The 16144-nt window shown below is 41.9% G+C and overlaps 1 long non-coding RNA gene across 5 annotated transcripts in view; it reads right to left on the bottom strand.

Moving 5' to 3' along the window:
- Positions 1 to 16144, bottom strand: part of LOC101712225 (uncharacterized) — a 46002-nt gene that overhangs the window by 11727 nt on the left and 18131 nt on the right. For all 5 annotated transcript variants that reach the window (XR_015451694.1, XR_015451698.1, XR_015451696.1 and 2 more), the window contains one exon: positions 15855 to 15987. This is a non-coding gene — a long non-coding RNA (uncharacterized LOC101712225). The remainder of the gene's footprint in view (positions 1 to 15854; positions 15988 to 16144) is intronic.

Below are 16144 nucleotides of genomic sequence, written 5' to 3'. Positions count from 1 at the left end.
TCCCCATTTAAGTCTCTTAAGAACTGCAAAATAGAGAAAACATGTTCAGTGGAACCTAAAGAGAAGTTCTGTTCTTTACCCAAGAATAGGCAGCTGGTTAGGATAAAACCCAGATGCAAACCCGCGCCTCTTCCTTCTGAGCCCCTGCTCCCTCCCACTATGTCTGTGCATTAGTTTCCTGCAGCAACTGTAACAACCACAGGCTGAGTGACTTCAACAACACTCATTTGTGATCTCACAGTTCTGGAAGTCAGAACACTTACTCAGCCCCACACTGCTGCAATCGAGGTGTTAGCAGGGCCGCGTTGCTTTTTTGGACACTCCTGAGAAGAATCCATTTCCATGGCTTTTGCAGCCTTGAGGGGCCACCCGCCTTCCTTGGCTCCTCCTTCCACAAGGCAAGCTGCAGCCAGATGGGTCCTCCTGACACAGCCATCTCTTTGGCTGTGCTTTTGTCCCTCCTCTGCTCTTAAGGATGCTGTGTTTGCATTGGGTAGCCCCAGATAACCTCCCTCACTTAACGTTAGTTAATGAGCAAATAGTTCCATTTGCAACCTCAATTTCTCCTTTGCCGTGTGACCTAATGTATTCACAGACGCCAGAGAGTAAGACATGGACATCTCCATGGGCCATTATTCCACCGAGCACGGCCCTGGTATAGATCAGCTGCTCCCCAGAACCCTGCGGACACCAGAGGATGGGGAACTGCACTGCCCAGAGGTGTCCGGTTACCTATACCTGCAGAACTTGCCAAAGTGAACATACCCCAGGTCACTTCCTGCACTGGCAATGCCATACAACAAGTGGCAAGCCCACATAGCGAGAGTATGCAGGTTCAGACTGCTCTGCACACACTTCATAACATGCCTCATCTTCTCTCACAGCCCTGACTCACGTGTCCTGCTTTCCCAGGGGCCCCACCCACCTGCTGGTGGCCCAGGGACTTCATTCCCTTGCTCACAGCCCTGGGACTGAACCTAGGCCCACTGGCTAACACGCTCAACACCGGCAGGGGTGGCAGCATCAAATACATCTGCCAGCTCCTCCGAGAAGTACATAACCTTCCCTGGGCCCACCTTCTCACTTGCATTTGTGTTGTCATTGAAAAAAAGGGTTTTAAAAAAAAAAAGAGGGCAGCTTACTGCCAGTCGCTGCTCAAATTCAACTCCACATAAAAGAGGGCACAAGTGTTCCATGAGGCCAGAAGGACATCGAGACACAGGGCATCAACAAGGACTGAGCCTGAAAAACTGGGACACAAGGAGGCACCAGGTCTGAAGGCTGTGTCAACGTTTTGAGTCAAACCCATTCAGCCACCTGCCTTCCTTGGGTATCAGCCTCAGGCTCTCTGGCAGCAGGGCTTGCCATCCAGGTCCCCCATGGGCCGGCTCTGGAGGCTCCACTGTCACTGACGTCCTCATGGCAACACCAGCCTGAGCTGTCCTGTCCTGGTACGGTACACATCCCACTGCCTAGACTGTGCCAGTGTCTGCCACAGCACAGTGTGTCTTATTGACTCAGATGTGTGGGAACCGCGAGTAGAAGTACTGACCTAGCACCAACTTAGATAAAGATCTGTCAAAAAGAAAAAAGAGAGTAAATGAAAATACATATGGCAAAGTGTCAGGAGCCTTTAAAATGAATCTAAAGGCAGGTCCTTTCCAATAACAAGCTCCTGGCTTTGTTCAAATGCTTAGACTTTCTCAGGCCTACGAGTTGTGCGCGGGTTGGATGGTTGGATGAGAAATGTGCGTGGCACACCATGGTCCTCTGTAAGTGCTAGGTGAACGAATGAGTGGATGAATGAATGGATGGTGGATGCGTGAATGAGAGAACGCATGAATGAATGAACAAGTGAATGAGCAAGTAAATGACTGGATGAATGGATAAATGAATGAATGAATGAGTGTAGGACAAGCTAAAGTTCAGAGCAGAAAGCATTAAAATACAGCCGTACCTTGGTACTCGACTGCTTTGAAACTCATTGAATTTGATGTTAAAATTCTATCGCAGCACTCATGCTGTCCCAGCACTTGGTACTCAGTGCACAAGCTGGAACTCGGTGTCAGCTGCCTGGAGACTCACTGCCCTTTCCGGCCAAAACAATGTGGCCCCGTCGTTTTTGGTACTTGTTGTGGCTCCCAGAACCAACTAACAGGGAGCACCAAGGTACCACTGAGCAAAGATTGACTTCAGTTCTTCACTATTAAGTAAAATATGAAGATTCACCACAGCACAAAGTTAAAACCAGACAGGCCACAGTGTCTGGCTGCTGGGGGAAGGTGGGTAAGCTGAGACTTAGCACTCTTCTCAGCACCCTGCTAAAGCACCCCAACCGCACAGATGTCCCAGGTGAAAGCCAAGTTCAGGGATTCCCATGTATTTAGCAAGAAAACTGTTGGCTTTTTTTTCTTAACATAGGAAAAAACAGTTGCCTGGATCTCGTCCTCCCATGATAACATCTGTTGCCTGTGAATATAAACACTGAAGAAAAGCCTCCTAAATTTTAAATGAAATCGTACTTCCTGTTTCAAGAGGGCTTTTAGGCAAATTTGCTCAAAAGTGAGACACACAGGAGCAAGGCACCTTCTGTGGCCCCTCTGCAGAGCTGGGACGGGAAATATCACAACCCTTGCACACACAAACAGCTGTGACTTCAAAGTTGTTCTGGCTCATAAAGCTGTATGATTCTGAGCAAGTCACATAGGTTGGAGGTAACTCTAATTCCATACAACTGAAGAATAGAGTAGGAGGCTGTGGCAAGCCTATGCCAGTGGTGGCAAACCTATGGTACACATGCCACAGTGTGCTGTTTGTATCATTGAAAGCTCTAAAAGGTTCACCATCACTGTATATGCTAACTGGTTTACTGTGGAGATTAACCCCAACAGCATCAGCAAAAGACCTGCCATTTAGCAGCCCTCACTGCAGGCTCCTGGGCATCTCTGAACATGAGTCATATTTGAATTCATGCCAATAATAAAACTCAGGAGCAGACAATCAATACAGCTTTCTTTAAGCCTTTATATCAACATCATGATTAGATAAATCAGGTTCCCTTTTTTCCCCACATTAGATTAGAAATTATACTTTCTCACTCTCTCCTTTTGCCAGCTACTTTTCAAATTAGCCTAGGCAGACATGACTCACAGAGTCCACAGTTGGTTAGAAGACCTCTCTCCTCCTCCTGCAACAGCAGGGATGCCACAGTGTGGAATCCAGTCACCTCCTCCATCCTATAGTGCCACTGTCCTACATTTCATCCGTATGAAGATAAAACTCATCTTCATTATGTTTGTTACTACATACAGTCTATACTTTTTGATTAGCCTTTTGCAGTGGAGGTCTATGCCTTTCCATTTTATTCATCTGAAAATGTCTCTATGCCATGCTTACTACTCAGTGACCACATGCTGTGTCTGGAATTCTAGTTGGATGGTTCTTTTCCCTGATATTTGAAACTGCTCCTGTGTGGCGTAAGTTGTATGTGCACGCTCTGTCAGACTCCCTGGGATCCATGTGGCTGCAGTGTCCATTATGAGCAACTTAACTTTGACCAGTGACTCAGTCCCTGTGCCTGTTTCCTCATGGGTAAATGGGAATAACATTAGTCCACATCTTCTACAGTTTTAATAATCAAATGAGATCACCAGTCTAAAACACCTAAAACACAATAATGCCTTCAATATGATTAGCTATTATTTTATTATTACTTTACTGTTTTCTTAGTTACTTTCTCATTGCTGAGGCAATACCTGACCCCCAAAGTTAAATGAGGAAAGATTTATTTTAGCTAACAAGTTTTTAGAGGTTCCAGTCGACAGTCGAATGTTTCCAAGGCAGGATGGCGTGGCAGAGGGGCCTGGCAGAGAAGAAACAGTCCATGGCAGGGCAGACAGAAGAAAGCCAGCAAGCAGTGAGCTGCCATTTCTCTTTTTATTCTATCCAGGTTATAAGCCTATTGGTTGGTACCACTCACACCTCAGTAAATCCATTCAGTCACACCCAGAATACTACACACAAATCCAGTCAGTGGACTAATCTAGTTATTGTGCACCCATAATCCATATTCACACACCCTAGACCCAGCCATCTCTGAAAAGCTCCATCTATTAGTGCATGAGGCTTTGGGAGGAAATTTAGATACAAGCCATAACAACTATATTCTGACTTTTATTGCTGTTATGAAGTCTGACTGTGTCTAATTTGTATTGTCTTGGGTGTCATCTGGCTTTACTCCATGGTCACTTTTAGGTTCTTTGCTTTGGTGTTAGAAGTTTCATTTCTGTGTGCCTCAGTATCACTTTATTTTTATGTATATTGCTTGGGTCTCATTGTGCTTCTTGAAGTAAGGATTCATTTACTTCATTAAGATTAAAAGATTCCTGGCCAATTTCTTTTGAATTTTGCCTTTATTTTCTCTATTAACTCAAGCTCGAACTTCTAGTAGGCAGTGTTGGAATCTCTCATCATATCTCCTTGTCTATTTTTTTTATTAAATTCTTTTATTGGTACATTGTAGGTATACAACACAATTACATTTCTCACTGGGAATTGTAACTTTACATAATGCATCTTGGTTCTTATTGTTTCCCCATTCCTAGCCCTCCCTTCAACCCCTCCACCCTTCCCTGTTTACAAAGACTTTATTTCCATTTTTTCCATTTCTCAGCATTTTTCCTTTCCCTTCTTTCCTTTCCCCTGCCCCTCCCACTAACCCTACCCCTTTGGACCTTTTCTTCCTATTTTGCATTATCGATTATTCATTCTAATCAATGGTACATTTTAGGTATACAATATAGTGACATTCATCATTGGAAATTTGTACCTTTACATAGTCTCTCTTGGTTCTTATTTTTCACCCTTGCCCAGCCCTCCCTTCAACCCCTCCAGTCCTCCCTATTTACAAAGATTTTGTTCCTATTTTTCCATTTTCTCATATTAATCCCATTCCCTTCTATCCTTTCCCCTAGCCCTCCCACTTCCTTCCCCTTTGCCCCTTTTCTTCCTATTTCACATTACCTGTTATACATTTAGTCCTTATTTACACTTTCAGTTTCTCACACCAGAGAAACTATTCGGTATTTATTCATGTGTGTGCTATTTATTTCACTTAAGAGTATCGCCTCAATGTGCATTCACTTAGCTATAAATGTCTCTAATTTCTCATTTTTTATGGCTGAGTAGTACTCCATTTTATTAAAAAACCACATTTTCTTTATCCAGTCTCCAGTTGATGGGCATTTGGGCTGTTTCCAAGTTTTAGCTATCACAAACTGTGCTGCTATGAACATGGGCGCACATATATCACTGTGGTATGATTCTTTGAATTCTTTTGGAAAGATCCCCAGCAGTGGAATAGCGGGGTCAAATGGGACTTCCAGTCCTAGTTCTTTGAGGTATCTCCATACTGATTTCCACAGTGCTTGCACCAGTCTACACTCCCACCAGCAGTGGAGCAGGGTTCCTCTTTCCCCACAGCCCCGCCAGCATTTGTTATTGGTTGATTTCATGACAGCAGCCATTCTTTCTGGAGTGAAGTGGAATCTCAGCATTGTTTTCATTTGCATCTCTCGAATGACCAGTGATGTTGAACATTTTTTCATGTATTTATTTGCTATTTCTACTTCTTTGTCTGAGAAATGTCTGTTCATTTCAGATGCCCATTTTTGGATTGGGTCTTTAAATTTGGGAGGTCTGATCTTTTTAAGTTCTTTAGAGATTCGAGATAGTAGACCCTTGTCTGAGGAAGGGCAGGTGAAGATTTTTTCCCACATTGTGGGTTGTCTCTTCACACTGCTGGTGGTTTCTCTTGCTGTGCAGAAGCCTTTTAATAAGAAGAGATTCCACTTGTTGATTGTTTGTGCTAGTTCATGGGCAACTGAGGTTTTGTTCATAAAATCTTTTCCTACACCGATGTCTTCAAGGGTTCTACCTAACCTCTGTTCCAACTTGTTCAGTGTTTCTATTTTAATATTTAGATCTTTAATCCATTTTGATTTTAGTTTAGTGCATGGTGAGAGATATAGGTCTAGTTTTAATCTTTGGCAAGTTGAAGCCCAATTTTTTCAGCACCATTTATTGAAGAGGCTATCTTTCCTCCAGGGAGGGTGTTTGGCTCCTTTATCGAACATTAGATGGCTGAGTGTGTCTGGTGTTGTTTCTGCATCTTCTAATCTGTTCCACTGGTCCTCAAGTCTGTTTCTTTGCCAGGACCATGCTGTTTTTATCACAGTAGCTTTGTAGTAGAGTTGCAGGTTGGGCATTGTGATACCCCCAGTCATGTCTCTGTTACCTAGAATTGTTTTTGCTATTCTGGGTCTCTTCTTGTTCCAAATGAATTTTTGGATTGTTTTCTCAAGGTCTATGAAGTATGCTGCTGGGATCTCAATTGGAATTGCATTGAATCTATATAGCAGTTTTGGAAGTATGGCCATTTTCACTATATTAATCCTTCCTACCCAGGAGCAGGGAATGTCTGTCCATTTTCTGATATCATCTTCAATCTCTCTTTTCAGAGTGCCATAGTTTTCAGAGAAGAGGTCTTTGATTTCTTTTGTTAGGTTGAATCCTAGGTATTTCAGTTTTTTGGATGCTATTGTCAAAGGAATTGTTTGCCCTAGTTCTCTCTCAGAGAGTCTGTCATTGGTGTAGAGGAAAGCTATTCATTTTTTGTGTGTTGACCTTGTAACCAGCTACTTGACTGAATTTGGTTCTTAAGTCTAGAAGACTTTTGGTGGAGTTCTTGGGGTCTTCTATATAGAGTATCATGTCATCTGCAAATAATGACAATTTGACTTCTTCATTACCTATCTTTATTTCTTTTATTTCTTTCTCTTGTCTAATTGCAATGGCTAATGTTTCCAGAACTATATTGAACAAGAGTGGTGATAGTGGACATCCTTGTCTTGTTCCTGATTTTAGTGTGAAGGATTTCAGTTTTTGACCATTTAGTATGATATTGGCTGTTGGTTTTTCATAGATGGCTTCTATCCATTTAAGGTAGAGACCATCTATTCCAATTTTTTGTAGGGTTTTTATCGTAAATGCATGTTGGATTTTGTCAAATGCTTTTTCTGCATCTATGGAGATAATCATATGGTTTTTGCCCTTGGCTCTATTGATATAGTGTATTACATTGATTAATTTGCATATATTGAACCATCCCTGCATCCCTGGGATGAATCCCACTTGATCAGGGTGTATGATCTTCTTGATGATCTTCTGCATTCTGCTTGCCAGTATCTTATTAAGGATTTTTGCATCTATGTTCATTAGTGAGATTGGCCTGTAGTTCTCTTTTTCAGTGGGGTCTTTCTCTGCTTTGGGGATCAAGATGATGCTTGCTTCCAGGAATGAATTTGGGAGTATTGCTTCCCTTTCAATTTCATTGAAGAGTTTCAACAGTAGTGGCAGCAGTTCCTCTCTAAATGTCTTGTAGAATTCAGCAGTGAAGCCATCAGAGCCCAGGCTTTTCTTAGTTGATAAGATTTTAATTACATTTTCAATTTCATTGGTTGATATTTAGGTCTTCTTCATTCAACTTTGGTAATTCATATGTATCTAGGAATCTGTCCATTTCTTCTGTGTTGTCCATCTTACTGGTGTATAGGTTCTGGAAGTAGGTATTGATGATCCTCTGGATTTCTGCTAGGTGTGTTGTAATTTCACCCTTTTCACTCCTAACTGCATGGATTTGGGCCTTTTCTTTCCTTTTTCTGACAAGGTTGGCTAAGGGTTTGTCAGTTCTTTCAAAGAACCAACTCTTGGCTTCATTGATTTTTTGTATAGTTCTCTTAGTCTCCATTGCATTGATTTCTCCTCTGATCTTTATAATTTTCTCCCTTGTATGAGCTCTGGGGTTGTCCTACTCTTCTTTTTCTAGAAGCTTGAGGTCCAGCATCAGGTTGTTTAATTGGGCTCGTTCTGTTTTCCTAATATGCGTATTCACTGCTATGAATTTCCCTCGTAAGACTGCTTTCATTATATCCCACAGATTCCGATATGTTGTATTGTCATTGTCATTTAATTGTAGGAACTGTCTGATTTCTTCTTTAATTTCCTCTGTGACCCATTGGTTATTCAGAAGTGTGTTGTTCAATTTCCACGTGTTTATGAAATTTTTTGAGTTTCTTTTGCTATGGATCTCCAATTTCATCGCACTATGGTCTGATAATATACAGGATAACTTCAATTCCTTTGCACTTACTTAAACATGTTCTATGTGTGAGTATGTGGTCTAGTTTGGAGAATGACCCATGTGCAGCTGAGAAGAATGTGTATTCTGATTTTGTGGGGTGGAAGACTCTGTAAATATCTGTTAAGTTCATTTGTTCAAGAGTTCGATTGAGTTCTAGTATTTCATTACTTATTTTTAGTCTAGTTGATCTATCTATTTGCGACAGTGGGGTGTTGAGGTCCCCCACTACAATTGTGTTAGTGCATATATGACTTTTCATATCCGTTAGTATTTGTTTTATATAGTTGGGTGCACTAGTGTTTGGTCCATAGATATTTATGATTGTCATCTCCTCCTGTTGGGTTGTTCTCTTTACAAGGATGTAGTGTCCTTCTTCGTCTCTCTTCATCAGTGTTGGTTTGAAATCTACTTGATCTACAAAGAGGATAGCTACTCGTGCTTTTTTTCGGGTTCCTGTTGCATGGAATATTGTTTTCCACCCTTTAACTTTCAGTCTATGAGTTTCCTTTTGAATTAAGTGTGTTTCTTGTATGCAGCATATTGTTGGATTTTGCTTCTTGACCCATTCTGCCAGTCTATTTCTTTTGATTGGTGAATTGAGACCATTAACATTGATGGTTATAACTGAAACATGTTGACTTGTCATTGTCATGACTTTTTCTTTTTGTTGGGTTCTCCCCCTTTACATTTAATTTCTTGTCATGCCAGATGGGTGCATTCTGCTTTGCTTCCTGGGGTTGTGATCCTCAATGTCTGTTCCTAGGACATTGTGTAAAATTTTTTGGAGTGCTGGTTTGATATTCATGAAGTCCCTAAGGTACTTTTTGTCATGAAAGTATCTTATTTCTCCATCAATTTTGAAAGATAGTTTTGCAGGGCACATCAATCTGGGTTGGAGCCTGTCTTCTTTTAGGGCTTGGAATATGTCACTCCAAGCTCTTCTTGCCTTGAGTGTTTGTGTTGAGAAGTCTGCTGTGATTCTGATGGGCTTTCCTTTGTATGTGATTTGTTTCTTTTCTCTAACTGCTTGTAGAACTTTGTTCTTCTGTTGAGTTTCTGGAATCTTAACAATTATATGCCTATGTGTAGATTTTTTTTTTGATCAAGGCTATTTGGAGTCCTATAGGCCTCACTTATCTGTATGTCAAGCTCTTTTCCCATGTTTGGGAAGTTTTCTGCCATTATTTCTGTGAAGAGATTTTTTATGTCATCTCCACTCTCTCCTGTTTCTTCAGTCCAATCAATCTTATGTTATTCTTCTTTGCATCATCTAGCAGTTGCTGGATTGATTTCTCATGTTCCCTTATAATTTTGAAGAAATTTTTCATTTCCTGGTCACTAATTGCAATCTTATCTTCTATATCTGAAATTCTGTCCTCACATTGGCTCATTCTGCTGTGTAGACTTTCAATGGAGTTTTTCATGTCCTGGAAATCTATTTGCATCTGTTTTATGGATTCCATTTGTTTCCTATGTTGGGATTCCATCACGTTCCTGAGCTCCTCTCTAGATTTATTAATCATGTCTTGCACTAGGGGCACAATTTCTCCTGTTATCTGAGAAATTATTTCTGATTTCATTTTTTCCAGATCCCCTTTTGTTGCCAGTTCAGTGGGTCCAGGTGGTTGAATATCAGAGGGTTCCATCTCATTTCCCTTTGGGGTTGCTCTAGGTGATCTGGAAGTCTGGTTTTGAGACTTATTTACATGTTTTCTCATTTTGACTGGGGCAGGGGGCTGTTAGTGCCTGCACGGATTACCTTCTCTGAGCTGGGAGAGGTGGGACAGGAGCCGGGAGCAGTGATAGGGATGGTGGCCCAAAAGCCCTTTCCTGTGGGCTGGGAGCAGCGGGAGGGATGGTGGCCAGGAAGTCCCTTCCTCTGGACCAGGAGCAGTAGGATGGCAGCTCAGAAGCCCCTACCTCTGGGCCGGGAGCAGTGGGACTCAGTACCGTGGTCTGGTGGTCTGGTGTCCTCTGCATCTTTGTAGTGTGGAACCAGGTGGCTGCCTCTCTCCTTGTCTATTGACTTTGCCTCTTTTAAATTCTTTTTCTCCCTCATTTTTTGCTCTGGCTTTCACTTTCATCTTCTAAATAATTTCTTCAGTTCTCACTTCTATTTTTTTTTTTGCACAGTTAAATTTAGTTTCAGTAATGTAAATAAGGACTAAAATGTATTCTAGATAATGTGACATAGGAAGAAAAGGGGCAAAGGGGAAGGGGAAGTGGGAGGGGTAGGGGAAAGTAAAGAAGGGAATGGAATTAATATGAGAAAATGGAAAAATGGAAACAAAGTCTTTGTAAATAGGGAGAGATGCAGGGGTTGAAAGGACGGCAGGGGAAGGGGGAAAAATAAGAACCAAGAGAGATTATGTAAAGGTGCAAATTTCCAATGATGAATGTCATTATATTGTATACCTAAAATATACCAATAAAATAAAATTTAAAAAAATAAATAAATTTAGTTTCAATAACTAAAAGTGTAAATAAAGATCAAAATGTATAATTGATACTGTGAAATAGGAAGAAAAGGTGTAAAGGAGTAGGGGAAGTGGGAGGGGTAGGGGAAAGGAAAGAAGGGAAAAGAAAAAAATACGAGAAAAGAGAAAAAATGAAAACAAAGTCTTTGTAAATAGGGAAGGGTGGAGGGGCTGAAGGGAGGGCAGGGGAAGGGGAAAAAATAAGACTCAAGATACTCATGTAAAGGTACAAGATCCCAATGATGAATCTAACTGTACTGTATACCTAAAATGTACCAATAAAGTTAATGGAAAAAATAAAATAAATAAATTTAGTTTCAGTGACTTCTTTGTTCAGTTATGAAAGTTCTATTTGATTCTTTGGTAAATCTTTCAGGTCTCTTTCATTGTATCTTTTCATTTTTGCATGCTTTTTCTTTCCTTTTATGTCCTTAATCATGGTAAAAATAGATATCTCATCATGTGTGACACTGTTTTCACTTGAAGCTCTTGGGGGTCTGATCTTGTACTACAAGTGTACGTCTTCCAACATTCCTTCACGTGAGCTGGTTCCATGATGTGTTTGTCACTTTGGATTGCTCATCTCAGAGGGGTTCTGTCTATGATCATCCTGTGCCATCTTATTGGGGAATGTCTCCTCACAAAGCAGTAAGCCCCTAGACACCCGGAGAATGTCTTGTCAAATTGCTGGGTGGACTAGTGGTTGCCTAATCCTGCAGGTAGAGCAAATACTAACCACACCTGTGCCTGAGGGCAGATGAGCAGTCACAAATTACTCTTCATTCTTATTCGAGGTCCAGGCCACAGCAGACATGCTTCCTTGCCACCTGTACTGGTGGGCAGATACCAGCCACCCCTCAGCATTCAAGAGCGACTAGGCTCAGGACCCCCATAAATACACCCAATCCTAGATGCCCTGGTCACTTACATGAAGTAGGGCGGTATTTTCATAGAACCTATACACATCCTCCTACATGCTTGAAAGTCATCTCTAGATCCCTTATAACACAATGCAAATGCTCCATAAAGAGTTGCTATAGCATGTTGCTTAGGGAACAATGACAAGAAAAGTATTGTACAAGTTCAAAACAGGCAAACCCTTTTTTTTTTTTTGGTACCGGGGATTGAACTCAGGACCTTGTGCTTGTGAGGCAGGCAGCAGAACCACTGAGCTAAATCCCTAACAGCAAACTCTTTATATTTGAATGCTTCTGATCCAAGATTGGTTGGTCTTTGAACATGGAGCCTGCACTCACTGAAGCCCAACACAGGGACCAACTGTATTTTCCTAATCTTCCCTTTCTCTGAGGACATAGCACTTGGGAAGTCCTGACCATATTCCCAAGTTTTCAGGTCCAGCTTTCTACCTTGAGGAGATCTAAGACATTGCTTCTTTCCCAGCATGGATATTAAAATACAAACCCCCTAGTATCCAAGATGACTGAATCCCCTAAGACAGCTGCAGAATTTCCTACACATTAGGGTTTCTATTGAAAATGTCCCCCCAAGGTCTCGTGAGTTTCAGAGATGGTACTGGATTATGGGGTGTTGTATTCATCAGTGGATTCATAGCTAGATTCATAGCTGAATGGATTCATAGCTGAATGTGCTATTGGGAGCCAGAGCCTGGTTGGAAGAAGCAGGTCCCTGGGGATGTGACCTGGAAGGGTGTATTCATTCTTCTTTCTTTTTCAGGGAAAAGCTTTAATTGGAAAGTTAGAGGGCAGACAGGAAAGGACTCAGTTTAGGTAGCTGGAAGGGGCTTACTCTGATAAGGGTTCAGATTGGCCCACCTACAACAGAGGGAGGCCAGCTTTCAAGGGTTAGCTGGTGAGCTGGGGTCTGGATGTTCATTATCTCCATCCTGGTGTTGTAGCTCGGGAACACTTATGGCTGGTAGATGGCTCCATCCCCAGGAAAGGACTGTCTCTATCTATGGCAGTCTCCATCAGTGGGCTTCTGCCTTTGGTGGAATCTGGATGATCACAGGCTTAGGAAAATGGCCCCAGGCTTCTAGGGGTAGCTGAATGCCCCTGTAAACATCTTACTTTGTATCTTCAATCTCGAGGAGGAATGAGGTCATGTGAATTCTGGGCTAATCAGTCCTATGAAAAGGTGTATTCTATTCCCCAGCTCTTCCCTCCTTGGCTGCCATGAGGTGAGTAGCTTTGCCCCACCAAGTCCTCCACCCCGCCATTTCTCCCTGGAATCAGCCAACCATGGACAGAACCCATTGGAAACTGGAGCCAAATAAACCTCTCCTCTTTTAAATTGTAAGTGTCGGGCATTTTGTCTCAGCAACAGAAAAGTGCCTAATATAATACACTCTGCCTCTTAGGTCCTGCTGTGTCTTGACCTCCGGGGTTTCCCTTACGTCCTTTCAGCCTTGCATTGAGAAGAGTCATGGCTCTATTTTACGCAGTATTTCTAGTTTTTTCTTTAAAAAAAAAAATAACATTTTGGTGTGTGGATTGCATCACTGATAAAATTAGAAGTCCTAGCCAGGTGTGGTGCTCCTCATCTGTAACAATGCCAGCTTCCTGGGAGGCTGTGGCAGGAAGGTCACAAGTTATACCTGAGAAACTTAGTGAAACCTGGTCTTGAAATAAAGTTTTTTAAAGGGCTGGGGATGTGAGTCAGTAGTAAGTGACCAAGGCCCTGGGTTCAATTCCCGGTACTGAGGAGGGGAAGGGGAGGAGAAAGAGAGGGAGGAGGAAGGAAGGAGAGGGGAAGGAAGAAGGAGAAGGAAGAAGAGGAGGAGGGACAAGAACAAGGACAGCAATGAGACTTAATTTATATATTTTAAAGATTTTAGGGTTTAACATTAAATTCAAAATAGCATCAAGAGAACCCTTTAGAGACTTCAATGACTTAAGTTGTAGAGTTTGAATACATTGCAGTCCTGGGGATTGAACCCAGGGAGGGCTGAATTACACTGTGCTACATCCCCAGCCCTTTTTAAAATTTTATTTTGAGACAAAGTTTTGCTAAATTTCCCAGGCTGGCCTCCAACTTGTGATCCTTCTGCCTCAGCCACCCAAGTAGCTATGATTACAGATGTATACCAACATACCCATACCCATGTCCCTTAATCACATTATTCTTTTTGTGGTGTGTGAGTGCGTGTGTGTGTACATGTGCGTGCATGTGCGTTACTGGGGATTGAACCCAGAGCCTAATGCATTCAATGACATTATCTTACGGTAACTTCTAGACTAACCATTTATTCAAGGGAATGTTCAAATTTAAATTTCCTCTGACTAAAGCTAAAAGGAAGACCAATCCTCTTCCTGATTCAGCGTCCTTTCTTAAAAAACCTGAATGTTTGCAGAAACAATTTTCCAAGGCCAGTAAGTAAGAATGGAAGATGTGCCCCTGTATTTGCCTTCTAGGATCACCAACTTGCCAATCTGCTATTCCCTTCAGTCTGCAGGCTCACTAAGCATCATCATTTCATTCCATTAAATACACCGATGCTAAATTTATATTTTTCAGAATTCTTGATGGTTCTTTATCTATTGCCAATTTTTTTTCCTAAATTCATAAAATCGATTTTTCTATTTTTTTTTTCTTTCAGTTTAACTCTTTTCTGGGAGTACATTTATTTTAAAGTTATATTTCTCTCTGTGTAACTCCATTTTTAGGTTTTTTTCTTCTCCTGCTTTGACATCCTTTATCTCAGGACTTCGACAACACCATTGCATCACAAAATGTGAGCCTCAAGAGGGCAGGTACTGGCTGTAGCCTTCGCCACATAACATGTGCTCAATAAACATGTGTTGAATAGATGGAAAAAAATCTTTAAGCTTTGCCAGCTGACTTTCCTCTCAAGCAAGGATCCTTTTTAAGAGCATCTCAGCAATCCAAATTTTGTCTAAGCACCTTCAACCACACCAAGCTCTCAACAGCATGCAGAAGTGCTCATGGCTCCTTCTGCTTGAGTCAGTCCACATCCTGCATCTGTTCTACTTGGTCCCAGTTTGTTCTTCAGCAAGGTTCTGCTACGGGCTGAGTGCTTAGGTTCTCCCAAATTAACTGGAGTCCTAACCATCAGTATCTTGGTATTAAGAGGCAGAGCCTTAGGTCATGAGGGTAGAGGCCTCATAAATGGGGTTAGTGCCCTATAAATAAGGCCTGAGAGAGTCAACTCCTCCCTTCTTCCATGTGAGGTTACAGCTGGAAGAGTCTATCTGTGAACCAGGAAGTCCTCACCAACAGATTTCCCTGTGCCCTGATCTTGGACTTCCCAGCCTCCGGAAACATGGGGAAAAAAATCTGTTGCTAATAAACCCCTGGGTGTATGTTATTCTGACACCACAGCCCAGACAGACTGCACTGTACTCCCCAGGAGTACACCTGACTCCATACGGTAACCTGTAAAAACACCTCACCTTGATTTTGGTTCTTAAAGTTGAGCAGAATCTTAGGTTTATTCCTAGACATCTGCAAAAGCTCTGGGCATGGTCAATGGGCCACCATTAAACTGATGTTGTACTCTGACCAGTTACTCCCCAAATTTCTCCTCTTTTCAGTTAAATGTTCCTCATCCTTTTAACCCAGCCTGTGAGATGATGGTTCTCACCTCAGGACCTGCTCTAATCTGGGAAATCCTTCTCAAACCCACTCACGCAAACAGAGCTAACACTCCTGTGGGGTCTGTCCATTGCAGGCAATGATGGGAGAGGTGGACACCATTTTTCTACCAGTGTGTCCTGAGCTTTTCCAATGCTGTATAGTTTGTCCCCTCTTCAGGCTACTGTCCTGTAAGTACCCAGCTCTTTCTCATAAGAATAGCATATGCAGTTGGGGTGAAAATAACAACAAACTAATTGTGTAAATTTATATTTTCTCTTTTTAAATCTTATATTTGCTTTTGGTAAAGCTTCTAGTATTTAGAAAAACTTTTTAATCTTGAACATTCAATGAAAATTCCCCCTGAGATTTTCATAATTTGTAAATTCAGTTCACACATGTTCTTTTGTTCTCTCTTATTACTCAAGTGACACCAGTAGCCTGCTCTGCACGGGTCATTAGCTAAGGCCTCATGCCTTTCTACAAACCACAATGACACCCTGCAGAGACCCAGCATTCTCACAAGGAAGTCCACCAAGTCTCCATCTGTGACTGATAACAAAGCCATCCCGGGACAGAGGCTTGTGGCCCTAGATGACACTCACTTTCCCTTGATGCCATTCCTTCATCCACACACTTGAAAAGCCATCCACCAGTTAAGAATCCACCTTCGGGGCTAGGGATTTAGCTCAGTGGTTCCACCACCTTCCTCGTAAGCACAAGGTCCTGAGTTCAATCCTCGGTACCAAAAAAAAAAAAAAAAAAAGAATCCTCCTTCAGTCTCTAGCCCCATAATTTCTCATTCCTGCATCTCATCCAAGACCATTCTTATGAGAAACAAAGTATTTAGAGTTAAAGACATGGATAAAGGGTTCCTAGGTTTACTAGTTTAAAA

This window comes from Heterocephalus glaber, unplaced genomic scaffold, assembly GCF_053883595.1.
Source record: "Heterocephalus glaber isolate CG9 unplaced genomic scaffold, H.glaber_assembly_v1.0 deba00000122, whole genome shotgun sequence".
In the NCBI taxonomy this organism is placed as follows: Eukaryota; Metazoa; Chordata; class Mammalia; order Rodentia; family Bathyergidae; genus Heterocephalus; species Heterocephalus glaber.
The sequence above is the reverse complement of the archived record's forward strand: the minus strand, read 5'-3'. Positions and strand labels throughout refer to the sequence as shown.